The sequence below is a fragment of the Chinchilla lanigera genome, unplaced genomic scaffold (genome assembly GCF_000276665.1).
Source record: "Chinchilla lanigera isolate Chin_1 unplaced genomic scaffold, ChiLan1.0 scaffold00011, whole genome shotgun sequence".
In the NCBI taxonomy this organism is placed as follows: domain Eukaryota; kingdom Metazoa; phylum Chordata; class Mammalia; order Rodentia; family Chinchillidae; genus Chinchilla; species Chinchilla lanigera.
In genome coordinates this window covers 12,409,960-12,424,899 of record NW_004955412.1, presented here as the reverse complement: position 1 = coordinate 12,424,899, position 14,940 = coordinate 12,409,960, and positions in this window count along the sequence as shown.

Sequence of the window (14,940 nt, the reverse complement as noted above, 5' to 3'; positions counted from 1 at the left end):
CTATCCATCAAAAATGCTATACCCAGGAGTTATTCTTCAGAAATAAAATGGAAATAAAGACTTTGGTAGACAGACAAAACTAGGAAAGACTGAGGGTATCTTTCAGTAGTAGAGCACTTACCCAGAATGTTCCAGGGCCTAGGTTTGATTTCTGTGACCATTTAATTATTTTTTAAAATGGAGAGATTTCACAACTACCAGATTAGCTGCCACCATAAAAACATGGAAGTATAAAATCCACTGACAAAAGAGACATGCAACAGAGAAACGAATAAATACATGAAATCTTAATAAATCACCAAACCACAAAGATGAACAATAATAGAAAATACCACAAACAGTAATGAAAATTCAAAAAAATTAACAAAATGACAAGGGTAAGTCCTTACATACCAATGGTAACATTGAAGTGCAAAACTGAAAGCATTTCTGGGAATATTATAGTCAAGAGTGGCCGCTTTCACTGCTTTTATTCAATATAATATTAGAAAAAAGAAATATATATACCAACCAACCAACAAACAAAAGATACTTAAATTAAGATTTAAAACAAGGAAAAGAAATATATATATATAGTATTAGAAGCCTTACCGAGAGCTATTAGGCAAGAGAAACAAAATGAGTACTAATAGGAAGAAAGTCAAATGATCCCTGTTCGCAGAAGGTATGATTCTATATATTTAAAAAACCTAAAGATACCACCTGAAGGCTATTTGCTTGCTATTGAACAAATCAGAAAAGTAGCAGGATATAAAGTCAATAAACAAAACTCATACACCTGTAATGAACTGCTAATAAAGAATCATGATAGCAATGCTAGTCACAAGAACTATTACAAACATATGTCTGCCTAATATCAGAGTACCCAGTTTTATAAACATCACTAGATCTAATAGTTAAGTTCCAATACAACAATAGCAAAAAGACCTCAATACTTCACTTTCATCAAAGAATAAATCCTCCAGATTCCCCCAAAAAAGAAAAAAAAATCTGAGTTAAACAATACTATATTTTAAATGAACTTATATGTAAAACAATCCACCCAAGAGCTACAGGACATGGAACATTCTCTAGGCTATCCTATATAGTGGTGGCCACAGAACAAGTCTTGACAAAATTTTAAAAGTCAGTTTCATCATCTCTGACCAAAATGGAATAAAACTACAAGTAAATAACAAAACTTCAGCAACTATACAAATTTAGAGTTAAAATTATGGTACTGAGCAAATAATGTATTAAGAAATGAGAAATTTTTAAATATTGAAAAATTAAAATAGAAACAGCATACTAAAAAATGTGGGATACAGCAAAGTACAGTACTAAGATGAAAGTCTATAATAATGTCTACATTTTACAAAATCAGTTTCAAATGAACAGTGTATTTTAAGGCCCTAGAAAAGCAAGAGTAAGCCAAACTCAAAATTGAAAGAAACATAATAAAAGAGCATAGCAGAAATACGTGAAGTGGAGACTACAATTTTTAAATCAATAAAACTAGTTTTTTGAAGAAAAAGATGAGTAAGTCAACAAACTTTTAACTAGCCTAGAAAAAGAGAAGATCCAAATATATTAACTATGACAAAGGAGACATTTATAGCCAACAACACAAACACAAGGGATCATTAGGGACTACGACAAATAATAAATTGGAAAACTCAGACCAGATAAATATTTAAACACATATTATCTATGAAAATTTAACCAGGGTGACAAAAATCTAAACAGATCAGTAATAGTAAAACTGAATAGGTCATGAAAACTCTCCAAATAAAAGGATGAGATGGTCTCACTGTAGAATTCTATCAAACTTTTCAGGAAGTATTGTATTGGTACAATTCTTTTTTCTAAAAGCAATTTAAAGAGAGGGAATTCTTCCAAACTCATTCAATAAAGGCTAACATTACCCTGATACCAAAACAATAAAAGGACATAAAGGGGGGAAAAGTCTATATAGCTGGGGATATATCTCAGTGATACAGAGCTTGCCTGGCATGCATAAATCCCTAGATTTGATCCCCAACACTATAGAAATAAATAGGAAACAAAAAGTAAATAATAAAATGGCATATGTTAGATCTAACATACCAAGAATTGCTTTAAATATATGTGATCTGAATATACTGATCAAAAGACAGAGATTGACAAAGTGTAGAGAGTGGAAGAGGAAGCATTTGAAAAAGCAAAAACACATGACCTAACTACATTTGTCTATAAGAAACTCAGAAATTCAATGACAGATAAATGGATGAAAATATATGCTGTGTCAGGTATAGTGGCCCATGCCTCTAATCCCCCTACTTAAGAGGCTGAGGCCAGCCTGTCTCATGTCTCCCCCAAAAAACACAAAAGAATATATATATGTGTGTGTGTGTGTGTATATATATATATATATATATATATATAATGCTATACAACATTAATTAAAACATAATAGGAGTGGCTGTATTAGAATTGAACAAGGCAAACTTCAAAGCAAGAAAATTACCTAAGAAAGAGACATCATATATCAATAAAAGTATCAGTCTACCAAAAAGATATGACAATGCCAAATGTGTATACACAGACAGAGCTTCAATATAGGCAAAGATAGAAACAGAAAGATTGAAATAGAGCTTCAATATAGGCAAAGCAAAAAATACCATAACTGAAAGGAGAAGGGGACAGATCCAAAGTCATATTAGTGACTTCAACACTTTTTCCAATAACTGAAGAAACTAGATGAAAAACCATCATTGATTTTAATTATATTAGCTTTCCATGACTATGATACAATACTCAGCACCCACAATTTGAGAAGAGGATTAATTTGGCTCCTGGTCTTAAGGATTCAGCCTATGGTCTGCTGGATTCAAGGAAGAAATATTATGATGGAAGGACATGTCAGAGAAAAGATACTTCATGGCCAACATACTTCCAAAACTGGTATACAGATTTACTGCAACCCCTATCAAAATACCAATAGCATACTTCACAAAACTAGAGAAAACAATTCTAAAGTTCACATGAAACCGGAAAAGATCTAGAATAGCAAAAGAGATTCTTGACAACAAGGGCAAGGCAAGGGACATCATAGTGATTACATAGGCAAGCTCTGTATCACTGAGATATATCCCCATGCTACTAGCAAACACACACACACACATATACACACACACTCAAGGGTCAAGGGAACAGAATAGCAAATTCAGAAACAACTCCAAACACAACTACTTTATCTTGAAAAAGAGGGACAAACACTTTCACTAAAAAAAAGATAGCTTCTTTAATAAATGGTGCTGGAAGAACTGGATTTCTACATGCCAAAGACTCATATCTCTCACCATGCAGTAAACTAAAATCAAAATGGATCAGAGACATAAATATTAATAGAGAAATACTTAATCTTCTAGAAGATGGAATAGGTAAAACTATTGAAGATGTAGGTGTAGGCAGAAACTTCATAAATCCCAATTGCACAGGAATATTACAAGGAATCAACAAGTGGGATCTCTTTTAAAGAAACTACTAACAGAGTAAAGAGAAAACCCAGAGAAAGGGAAAAATATTTTACCAGCTACTCCTCAAAGGACTAATATCTAAAATATATAAAGAACTCAAAAAATTCAAACCCCTCCAAATTTAAAGACCCAATCCAAAGGTGGGCATCTGAAATAAATAGACACTTCTCAGGTGAAGGACAGTCAGTAAATATATTTTAAAAGTTCAACATCACTGGTCACTCAAGAAATACAAATTAGCTTGGTTTTTTGTTTTGTTTTGTTTGAGACATGGTCTCACTGTGCATTTCAGGCTGGCCTTGAGCTCACTTTGTAGCCCAGACTGGGCTCAAACTCACAACGACCCTCCTGCCTCAGCCTCCTAAGTGCTAGGATTACAGGCATGTGCCGCTATGCCCAGCTTAAGAAATACAAATTAAAACAACACTGAGATTTGATCTCACTCCAGAAAGAATGGCTGTCATCAAGAAATCAACCAATAACAAATGCTGGTGATGCTGTGGGGATAAAGGAAACATTCTTTGTTGGTGGTGGAAATGTAAATTAGTGCAACCACTATAGAAATCTGTATGGAGATTGCTCAAGACACTAAAACTAGAGGCTCCATTTGACCCAGCTGTTACCGTTTTAGGTATCTTCCCAAAAGAATTAAAAGCATCTAATCACAGTAATATATCCATACTCATCCTTATAGCAGCAAGGGACCATGAGAAGTCAATTCAGCAGCTGCTATATAATGCAAAGAAGAATAAGATTGATTGGAGTTGATGAAAAAGCAAGATACATCACAAGTGATGGGGCTGGGGATTTAGCTCAGCAGGAAAAGTGCCTGCCTGACAAGTGCAAGGTCGTGAGTTTGATTGCTGGTACCGGAAGAAAAACAAAAAAACAAACACAAAAAAATCACAAGTGATACTTTTTTAAAAAAATGTTCACAGCTGTCATGGCAGAAAACTTCCCTTGCAGGGTAAAATAATTTGACATAGAGATAACTGAAGCATATAGAACTCCAATTAGCCATGATCAAAAAAAAAATCTACAGCTAGAATCATAGTCAAGATTCTACAAACTCAATACAAGAATAGAATATTAACAGCTGTAAGGGAGAAGAAACAAATCACCTATAAAGGAAAGCCCAGAAGAATCACAGCTGAGTTCTCAACACAGACTCTCAAGGAAAGCTTCAGAGTGTAGTATCTCAAGGCCTAAAGGAAAACAACCTCCAACTCAGATTGATGTAACCTGCAAAACTCAAAACTGGTAGATAAATAAGATACTTGTACAACAAAGAACACCTGAGGAAATTCATGAACACCAAGCTAGCACTCCAAAATGTTCTGAGGGACATTCTAGAAATAATGAGGACTACAGCTCCATGAACCACAACAAGATGAACTCACCAGGCAAGCCAAGAAAGTAAACAGAAGGGGAAAAAGGAGCCAACCACAGGAAATTAACATGACAAAGATAAGTCAGTATGTATCTGTTATAACCAGCAATGTTGACAGTCTCAATTCACCATTCAAAGGAAACAGACTGGCAGAATGGAGCAAGATGCAAGATGCAACAATATGCTGCATACAAGCAACACATTAAAAAAGAAATTCATAGACTGAAAGTCAGAGGGTGGAAAACAATATTCCATGCAACAGGAACCTGAAAAAAAGCAAATGTAGCAATTAGATTTGCAGACAAAGTAGATTTCAAGCCAAGACTAAGAGAAACAAAGAAGATCAATATATCCTTCTAAAGGGAACAATGCAAGAGGAAGAGATAGCAATCACAAAAATCAAATACCAGCTGCACCCAATATATGAAACAATATTAGTGGATATGAAAAATCAAATAAGCATTAATACAAATGTATTAAAAGGCATCAATACCCCCACCGTCACTACTAGACAGATCAACAGGACAAAAAAAATCAATGAACTATTAGAACTGAACCAAACTTTTCAACAAAATGTCTTAGCTACCTATAGAGTGTTCCACCTCACAATATCAGAATACACATTCTTCTCAACTACACATGGGGCAGTCTCCAAAATAGGCCACATACTAGCTTATGGAACAGGCTTGAGTAAATATAAAGGAACTGAAATTGTTCTGTGCATATTGTCAGACCATAGTGCAATGAAATTGGAAATCAATGCAAAACAGGGCTGGGGATTTAGCTCAGTGGCACAGCACTTGCCTGGCAAGCATGAGGTCATGAGTTCGATTCCTGGTACCAGAAAAAAACAAAAACAAAACAAAACCAGAAGCCATCCCTGAAGAACACTTTTCCTAGAAGGCTTTGATACTAGTGATATAGCTAGCTACTACAAAAACTCATAAGGATCATCACAGAAAACAAAATAATAATTACTTTTGGAAATAGGAAATGTCAAAATGAAGAAAAATGCAATCTCAGACCTCCAGCTCACCCAGAACAAGTCCAGGAGACATCAACATAGAAGAAATTGAAAGTCACACACCTGAAATTTCTGAAATGATAGCAACTGAAGTGAAGATACAACTCCATAATTCTGTAGAGGAAATAAGATCAAAACTGATCTGCCAGGTACAAGAAAGAAATGACAAGTATAATGAAAGAATTGCTGAGCATCTCTAAAGAAGACATATATAAAAAATAGAGGAGCACAGAAAAATGTTGAAAACCTTGAATGAATAATATAGGAAAGAATTGGAATGCATGAAACAGATTCAGAAACATATGCAGGAAATTAAAATTTCAAGTAAAGGCTGGCAAAACTGCTTGAATGAAACTGAAGCTAGACTTGCAGACCCTGAAGACTGGATTGCACCTAGTGACCATGAAAGGAAAGATCTCTTAAAAATAACAGGGAACCAGGAAATAACAATTCAACAGCTGTGATATGATGCAAAGAAGAACAGTATAAAACTCAGATATCAGTGAAAAAGCAGGAGTCAACACAAATAACATAAAAAGAGTATTTGCAGAAGTAATAGCAGAAAATTTCCCAAACATGGGAAGAGAACCTGACATACTTATAAGTGAGGCATATATAACTCAAATTAACCTTAAGCAAAAAACTACATCCAGACATATAATAACCAAAATCACAGAAATCCCACACAAGAAGAGAATAAAAGTTGTTAGAGAAAAGAAACTGATTACCAATAAAGGAAAGCAAGTCAGAATCACAGCAAACTTCTCAACACAAACCATCACATCAAGAAGAGCTTAGAGTGAAGTATTTGAAGTCCTGAAAGAAAACAACTTCCAAATGATATTGATGTACCCTGCAAAACTATCTTTCAAAATTAATGGAGAAATAAGAGTGTTTCACAATAAAGAACAACTGAAGAAATTCATGACCACCAAACCAACCCTACAAAGAATACTGAAAGATATTCTAGAAAGATATTCTAGAAATATTTGTGAAATATTTTTATTCTAGATAAAAATTACCACAGTTCCAAGAACACCACAGAAAGAAACCATCAATCAGGGCAAGCAGTTAGAGGGGGAAAGTATGAAACAGCAGCAGAAAATAGCATGACAAAGATAAACCAATACATATCAGTTATAAACGTCAATGCAGATGACCTCAATTCACCAATCAAAAGAAACAGACTGGCAGAGAGGCTCAAGAAATAAAATACAAAGGATAGAAAACAGTAATCCACATGATATGAACCCAGAAAAATCAGGGGTAGCTATTCTGGTCACAGACAATGTGAACTTCAAGCCAAGAATGATCAAAAGAGACAAAGAGGGTCACTACATACTTGTTAGGGAAAAACTTCAAGAGGAAGAGATAACAATCATAAATATATATGCTCAAATACAAGAGCACCCAACTATATAAAACAAATAGTAATAGACATAAAAAACAAATAAGCAATAATACAGATATAATGAGGGAACTTAATAACCCATTGTCACAGATAGATCAACTAGACAAAAAAATCAGCAAAGAAATAGCACAACTGAAACAAACAGATGAACAAATGGACTTAGTAGACCTTTACAGAGTGTTCCATTCGACAGCATCAGAATACACATTCTTTCCAGCTGCATATGGTATGTTCTCTAAAAGACCATATACTACCACATAGAACATGCTTAAGTAAATGCAAAGGAATTAAAATTATCCCATGTATATTATCTGACCATAGTGCAATGAAATTGGAAATTAATGATAAAAGAAACCACAAAAATTCCATAAACACATAGATATTAACACCTTTCTGAGCAAACAGTGGCTTACAGATGAAATTAAAGAGGAAAGTAAACAATATCTACAATCAAACAAAAATGCAAATACAACTTACCAGAATCTGTGGTCTGCAATAAAAGCAGTTCTCAGAGGGAAATTCATAGTGGGGAATTCTCACATCAGGAAAACAGAATGAGCACAAAAGAAACACTTAATGCTGTACCTCAAGAAAAAGAACAGCGAGTCAAGCCCAAAGCCCAAAGAAGGGAAGAAATTATAAAAATCAGAGCAGAAATTAACACAATCAAGATGAAGAAAACAATACAAAGAATTAATGAAGAGTTGGTTCTTTGAAAGAATACATAAAATTGTTAAACCCCTAGGCAACCTTATCAAAAACTGAAACAAAAAAACTCAACTTCATGCAATAAGGAATGAAAAGGGTGAAACCACTACAGATACTGTGGGAATTCAGAAGATCATAAAAACCCACTTTGAATATCTTTACTCTCATAAGATGGAAAACAGAAAAAATGGATAAATTCCTAGATATGTATAAATTATCAAAAGTGAATCAAGACATAAAGGAAGAAGTTAAATTACATTATTTGCAGGTGTCATTATACTCTACATGGAAAACTCCAAAAACTCCACCAAAAGACTCCTAGAATTCAGTAGCTTAGCTGGATACAAAATCAACAATCAAAAATCAAAAGCATTCCTGTACACAAATAACAAACTCACAGAGAGATAATAGGGAAACCACAACATTCACAATAGCATCCAAAAAACAAAATATTTACAAATCAATCTAACAAAGGAAGTAAAAGATCTATATATTGAAAATTACAATACTCTGAAAAAAAGGATTGAAAAGGATTTCAGAAAATGGGAAGATATTTCTTGTTCATGAATAGGAAGAACAAACGTGAAAATGGCCAATTCCCAAAACTGTCATACAGATTTAATGCAATCCTGATCAAAATAGCATTAGCATACCTCACATATCTAGAGAAAACATTCCTAAAATTCATTTGAAACCAGAAGAGACCTAAGTAGTAAAAGCAATCCTGGGCAACAAAGGAAAGGCAGGAGGCATCACAATCCCTCCCTTGCAATTATACTATAAAGCTACTGTGATAAAATCAGCATGGTATTGGCAAAAAAAAAAAAAAAAAAAAAAAAACCAGACCTGAGGATCAATGGAACAGACTGGAAGATGCAGACACAACCACAAAGACACTCAGCCACCTTAGCTTTGACAAAAGGGCCAACCATGTTCAGTGGAAGAGATAGCCTCTTTAATAAATGGTGCTGCAAAAACTGGCTTTCCCCATGCTGAAAACTAAGACTAGGCCCATGTCTATCACCATGCACTAAACTAAAGTCAAAATGGATCAAAGATCTAAATAATAAAACAGAAGCACTAACTCTGCTGGAAGAGAAAGTAGGTAGAAATCTTGAAGACATAGAGGTAGGCAGATGAAGAAAAACAAAAACCAAACTGCATGGGAAATACATCACATAATCAGCAACTGGGATCTCATCTCATTGAAAAGTTTGTTCACATCAAAAAAAAAAAAAAATCACCAACACAGTAGAAAGAATACCTACAAATTGGGAAAAAATTTTAGCCAACTGTCCCTCAGACAAAGGACTTCTATCTAGAATATATAAAGAATTTAAAAAATCAGGCCCCCACATTAAAAGACCCAATCAAAAATAGGCATCTGAGATGAATCCACATTTCTCAGATGAAGAAATACAAATGGCAAATAAATACATGAAAAAATGTTCAACTTCATTAGTCATTCGAGAAATGTGACTTCAAATAACACTGAAATTCCATCTCACTCCAGAAAGAATGGCTATCATCAAGCAATTGACCAATAACAAATGCTGGAAGGACTCTGTACAAAAAGGTACCCTTCTTCATTGTTGGTGGGAATGTAGACTGGTGCAATCACTGTGGAAATCAATGTGGAGATTCCTCAAAAAACTAAGATTAGAGGTCCCATTCGACCCAGCTACTCCCCTTCTGGTTATTTTCCAATAAGAAATAAAAACACCGTACCACAGAATATATGTGTACCCATGTTTATAGCAGCACAATTTGTAATAGCTAAATCTTGGAAACAATCCAAATGTCTATCATCTGAGGAATGGATAAAAAAAGTTGTATTTTTACACAATGGAGTACTGGTCAGCTATAAAGAAAGATAAACTCAAGGTTTTTATAGGTAAATGGATGCACCTAGAGACCACACTCATAAGTGAAATAAATCAGACTTTCATGTGTAAACATCATATTGTCCCCCTAGATTAAGAAACTGAAAGAGTAAATACGATCCAAAAGGTAGATATAGTGAAAGGGAAAAAAACTGCTCAAAAGGAAAGAGCTGGGGTGGGGGGAAAGAGAAAAAAAGGAAGGGGGGAAAAGATATGTATATATACACAAGAGAACTAAGATAATTTTACTAATTTCTGTTAGTTCATTGAAAGGAACAGTTAGTGCCTATATTGTTCAATCAATTTTGTATGCCTGTGTCTGGTAATCTGAGCAACTACTCTGAAGTTAACAATATGCAATATAATAACCATTGTTAATGTCCTATCAGCTTGTTTTGAAATTGTATATCATTTCTGTTGTTTTTTTCTCTCACATTAAAATAAAAAACGAAAGGAAGAAGATGGAAAGATATCCCTTGTTCTTGGGTAGGAAAAATCAATATAATGAAAATGGCTACACTTCCAAAATTGATTTAATGCAATCCTAGTCAAAATACCAATAGCACACATCATAAAATTAGATAAAACAATCCTAAAATTTATTTGGAACCAGAAGGGACCTACAATAGCAAAAGCAATTCTGGGCATGAAAGACAACACAGGGGAATCACAATTCCTGTCATGAAATTAAACTACAAAGCTACTGTGATAAAAACAGCATAGTACTGGCAGAAAAACAAAACAAAACAGACCCAAGGATCAATGGAACAGATTAGAAGGTGCAGAGACAACTCGTGACACATTCAGCCACCTTATCTTTGACAAAGGAGCCAAACACTTTTACTGAAAGGAAGATATCCTCTTTAATAAATGGTGCTGGAAAAATTGGTTTATACATACCAAAGATGAAAGCTAGACCCGTATCTCTCACTATACACTAAACTAACATTGAAATGAATCAAAGACCTAAGTACTAAAGCAGAAACACTAAATCTGCTGGAAGATAGAATAGGTAGAACTCTTGAAGATGTTGGTGTAGGTAAAGACTTTATGAATAAAACCTCAATTGCACAGAAACTGTCACAAAACATCAGCAAGAGGGATCTCATCTTATTAAAAAGCTTTTGCACAGCAAGAGAATCCATGAACAGTGAAGAGACAACCCAGTGTGGAAAATTTTCCAGCTTCTCCTCAGACAAAGGACTACTATCCAGAATATATAAAATAAAGGAAAGATAAGAAAAGAAGGATAAAATAGAAATAAAGCTTTTGTAAATAAAGAGGGGAAAGAGAGTTGAAAGGAGGGCAGGGGAATGGGGGAAAAGCAAATTTTGTCATGTACAGGTACAAATTCCCTGTGATGAATGTGAGATCATTATGTATACGTAATATGTACCAATAAACTTAATAAAAATTAAATAAGTAAAATAAAAAGCAGCAGCAAAGGAAAACTCACTTCAATGGTAAAGACACACATAAACTAAAAGGGAAAGGTTGTGAAAAAATACATCATACAAATGGAAAACAAAAATGAATAGAAGTAGCTTTACTTATATTAGATAAAGCAGATTTTAAATCATAACTGTAAAAAGAATTATTATTTACTGATGAAAGAGTCAATTCAACTAGATGATATGACAGTTATAAACATATATGCGCCCAATGCATGACTGCCTAAAAACAAAGTAAATACTCCTAAGTCTAAAGGGAGTGATAAACTAACACAAATAGTAGGGGGTTTAAACATCCCCATTTCCTCAATCAACAAAGAAACATCTGCATTTAACCATACTATGGAGCAAATGGACTTAACAGACACTTTGCAGAACATTCCATCCAACAGCAGCAGAATACATATTCTTCACATCAACACATGAAGCATTCTCCAGTATGGTTCATATATGAGGCTACAAAGTCAGTGTCAATAAACTTTTGAAAATTGAAATATGTATGATCTCAGGCCACAACAGATTAAAACTATAAATCAACAGCAGTAAGATGAATTCAAAATGTACAAGTAACTGGAAATTGAATAACATTCTGTAAATGGAAATTAAAAAGAAAACAGATTTCTAGAAATTAACTAAAACTATAACACAACAGCCTATGAAATACATCCAAGCAGTGTTGCATTTTATTGCAATAAATGTATACATCATAAAACTAGAAATATCTTCAGTAAATAAGCTAAAGTGCACATCAAAAACCTAAAAAAGAAAAGCCAAACTCAAGTCAGTAGAAGGAAAGAAATAATAATAAACAAGGCAGAAATAAAATTGAAAAAAACTCAAATCAATGAAACAGTTGTTTTTTATTGACAGAATAAAGAACCCTGACAAACCTTTAGCTAGACTAATCAAGAAAAAAAAAAGAGAAAACCCAAATAACTCAAAAATAGAAAAGAAAACTTTAAAATTGGTGCCACAGATATACAGAAGATCAGAAACTACTATGAATAATTATATGCTAAAAGTCTAGGAAATTTAGAATAAATAGGTAAATCCTTGAACACATACAAGAAATGGATAACTTCATGTATAGAAATCTGCGCAGACCAATAATACATAATGAGACTGAAGTAATAATTTAAAATCTCTCATTTTAAAAAAAGCCCAGGACCTGATCAATTTACAGCTAAATTCTACAAAACATTTCAAAAACCAATCTCGATTCTTTTTTTAAAGCGTGTCTATTTTATTCCCTTACTGCCTTCAACTAATAAGCTTAGAAGTTATAGAATAATTTTGAATCAATACAAGGAAAATAATGTAAACCAAGTTTATTTTGCTTTTCAATCTCAATTCTTAAGCCACTCAAAAAATTGAAATAGAATTATGTCAAACATTTTTTAAACAGAGCTAGAAGTGCCTTGATCCCAAACCCAGATAAAGATTTTAAAAAACAACTCTATAGACCCATATCCCTGGGAATCCAGATGCAAATATACACAGTACACCACACCAGCAAACTCAATTCAGCAGTATATCCAAAAGATCAGACATCATGATCAGGTAAGACTTATCCCAGGAATGCAAGGATGAGTCAACATACACAAATCAATAAATATAACACAACATAGGAACAGAATGGACAAAACCCATATGAGAACTTCAAAAGATAGAGAAAAAACATTTGGTAAGATTCAATATACCTTCATGACAAATTGGTATAAAAAACATACTTTCTTGTACTGCAATACATTTTTTAATGTACACTATTTTTTAATCATACCTCATCTTTACTGTACTAGATTATGGTAAACTCTGAGGAGAAAAATAAAGCAGGGAAGAGAGATGAAAGTGACGGGCACCGAGGTCTTCGGTCAAGTTTCAGATCAGGCATCCATGGAGGACTCTGAGACCAGAGGGAGCTCCTGGATGTCTCCAGTACGAGCATTCTGGCACTGTGGGGAAGGGAAACTGCAATGGGCCTGAAACCCTCTGTGTGTGTGTGTGTGTGTGTGTGTGTGTGTGTGTGTGTGTACGTGTGTACGGGTGAGAGAGAATCCATCTGACATCTTAGGTATTTTGCGTCTTTTGGTCTTTTGTCCTTCAGTTGCCTCCAGGTTTTGTCAAAAGATGCAAATCATATCTAAAATCAGTCATTCACTGTGAACTAAGAAAGCAACCCGCCAACCTCAACCCCTGAGAGGCCACATCTGGCAAAAGTTTCACAGTTAGGAAGCTGCCGGGCATTTCTTGTGTTGTCCCCACAGCCCCCATTCATCCCTGGCATTTGCTGACCTGAGAGCTAGTCATCGGATACTTCCTTAGATGCCAACACGGGGTTCAGTTGTGTCCAGGTCGTGACCCAGGGACTGGCTTCCCTAAGACATTTCTTAAATGCCAGTGCTCATTGGGCTGAGCAGCTCTGTGGCTCAGTTTTGGCTTCTAAGCTGCAAACACAGCACGGTTCTATTTCTCTGCATCCTGCATGAAGGTATAATCCAGAGATAGCCACCGATGTCACACATAGAGCTGTGACTGCTGACAGAACTTGGTCCCTTCAGATCAGGATCCGCAAAGACTGCACCCATCTCTGCCAGAGTAATGGTGCCTGACTCAATCTGGCTCTGAGGAATTCTCTTCCCTATGGCTTTGCTTTCCCTCCACACAGTACCAGCGTGCAAGTAGCTGGTCTCGGTGAAGAAGTTTCTGGTACCGCGTAGTACCTAACTGAACAACTGGTCAGTGTGGCCCCCTGTAAACAAAGCAACGCTGGATGCGCTGAGTTTTCACTTTTCACTCAGCTCACAGTAGAAGGAGCGCGACAGGCCTGCCATGGAGGCGGGCCTGTTGGGGGCCTGCAGGTGGCGCTGTTGTCAGAGCTGGAGCAGCGCCCTTCTCCAGGTCCTTCTGTCCTTTGGCTTGATGTCCTCGGGAGAGCCCCAGTACAGAGGGGCTGATAAGTGGAGTGGGGACTGAGTTTCAGGCCCCCCCACCTGGAAAAGATTTCCCAGGTTCACCCTCCTGTGCAGAGTCTCTGCCAAGGTGCTGACATTCATCTCGCTCCGTGCCTGTGCGTGACTGACCAGTATGTACAACAAAGGCTTTCTCAGAATCTGAGGTTAAGAGAGATGCAGGACCTGCCGCCTGTCTGTCTGCAGTGGGCATATTGGATAATAATAGCTTTCTCTGATCTTTCTTGTTGGAGCTCTTCACTTCTCCACTTCTTCCTTTCAGTTTTGTAACATAACACCCCACCACAGGCTCCTTATCTTTACCGCCTCCTCCCTCCCCCTCCCCTTTTCTCTCTGATGCACAGAAACCAGAGACCACAGCTCTGAGGTCTTGAGGACTGTGGCATTCCCCCTAACACCCTTTGTTTGCTGGAATCACTTAGAGATGTAGCCACCGCAGTGAGGGACCTTCCACCTGCCCATCCCTCCTCCTCCCACAGCACTTAGCCTACCAGCTTGTCCTCCCTCTCCCAAATACAAGGCGTGGCAGGCAGGCAGGCCTCACGCCTCCTGGGTGGGGCCAGGGCCGAGATCTGAGTATCTGGTCTGGAGTTTTTCAACTCTTATA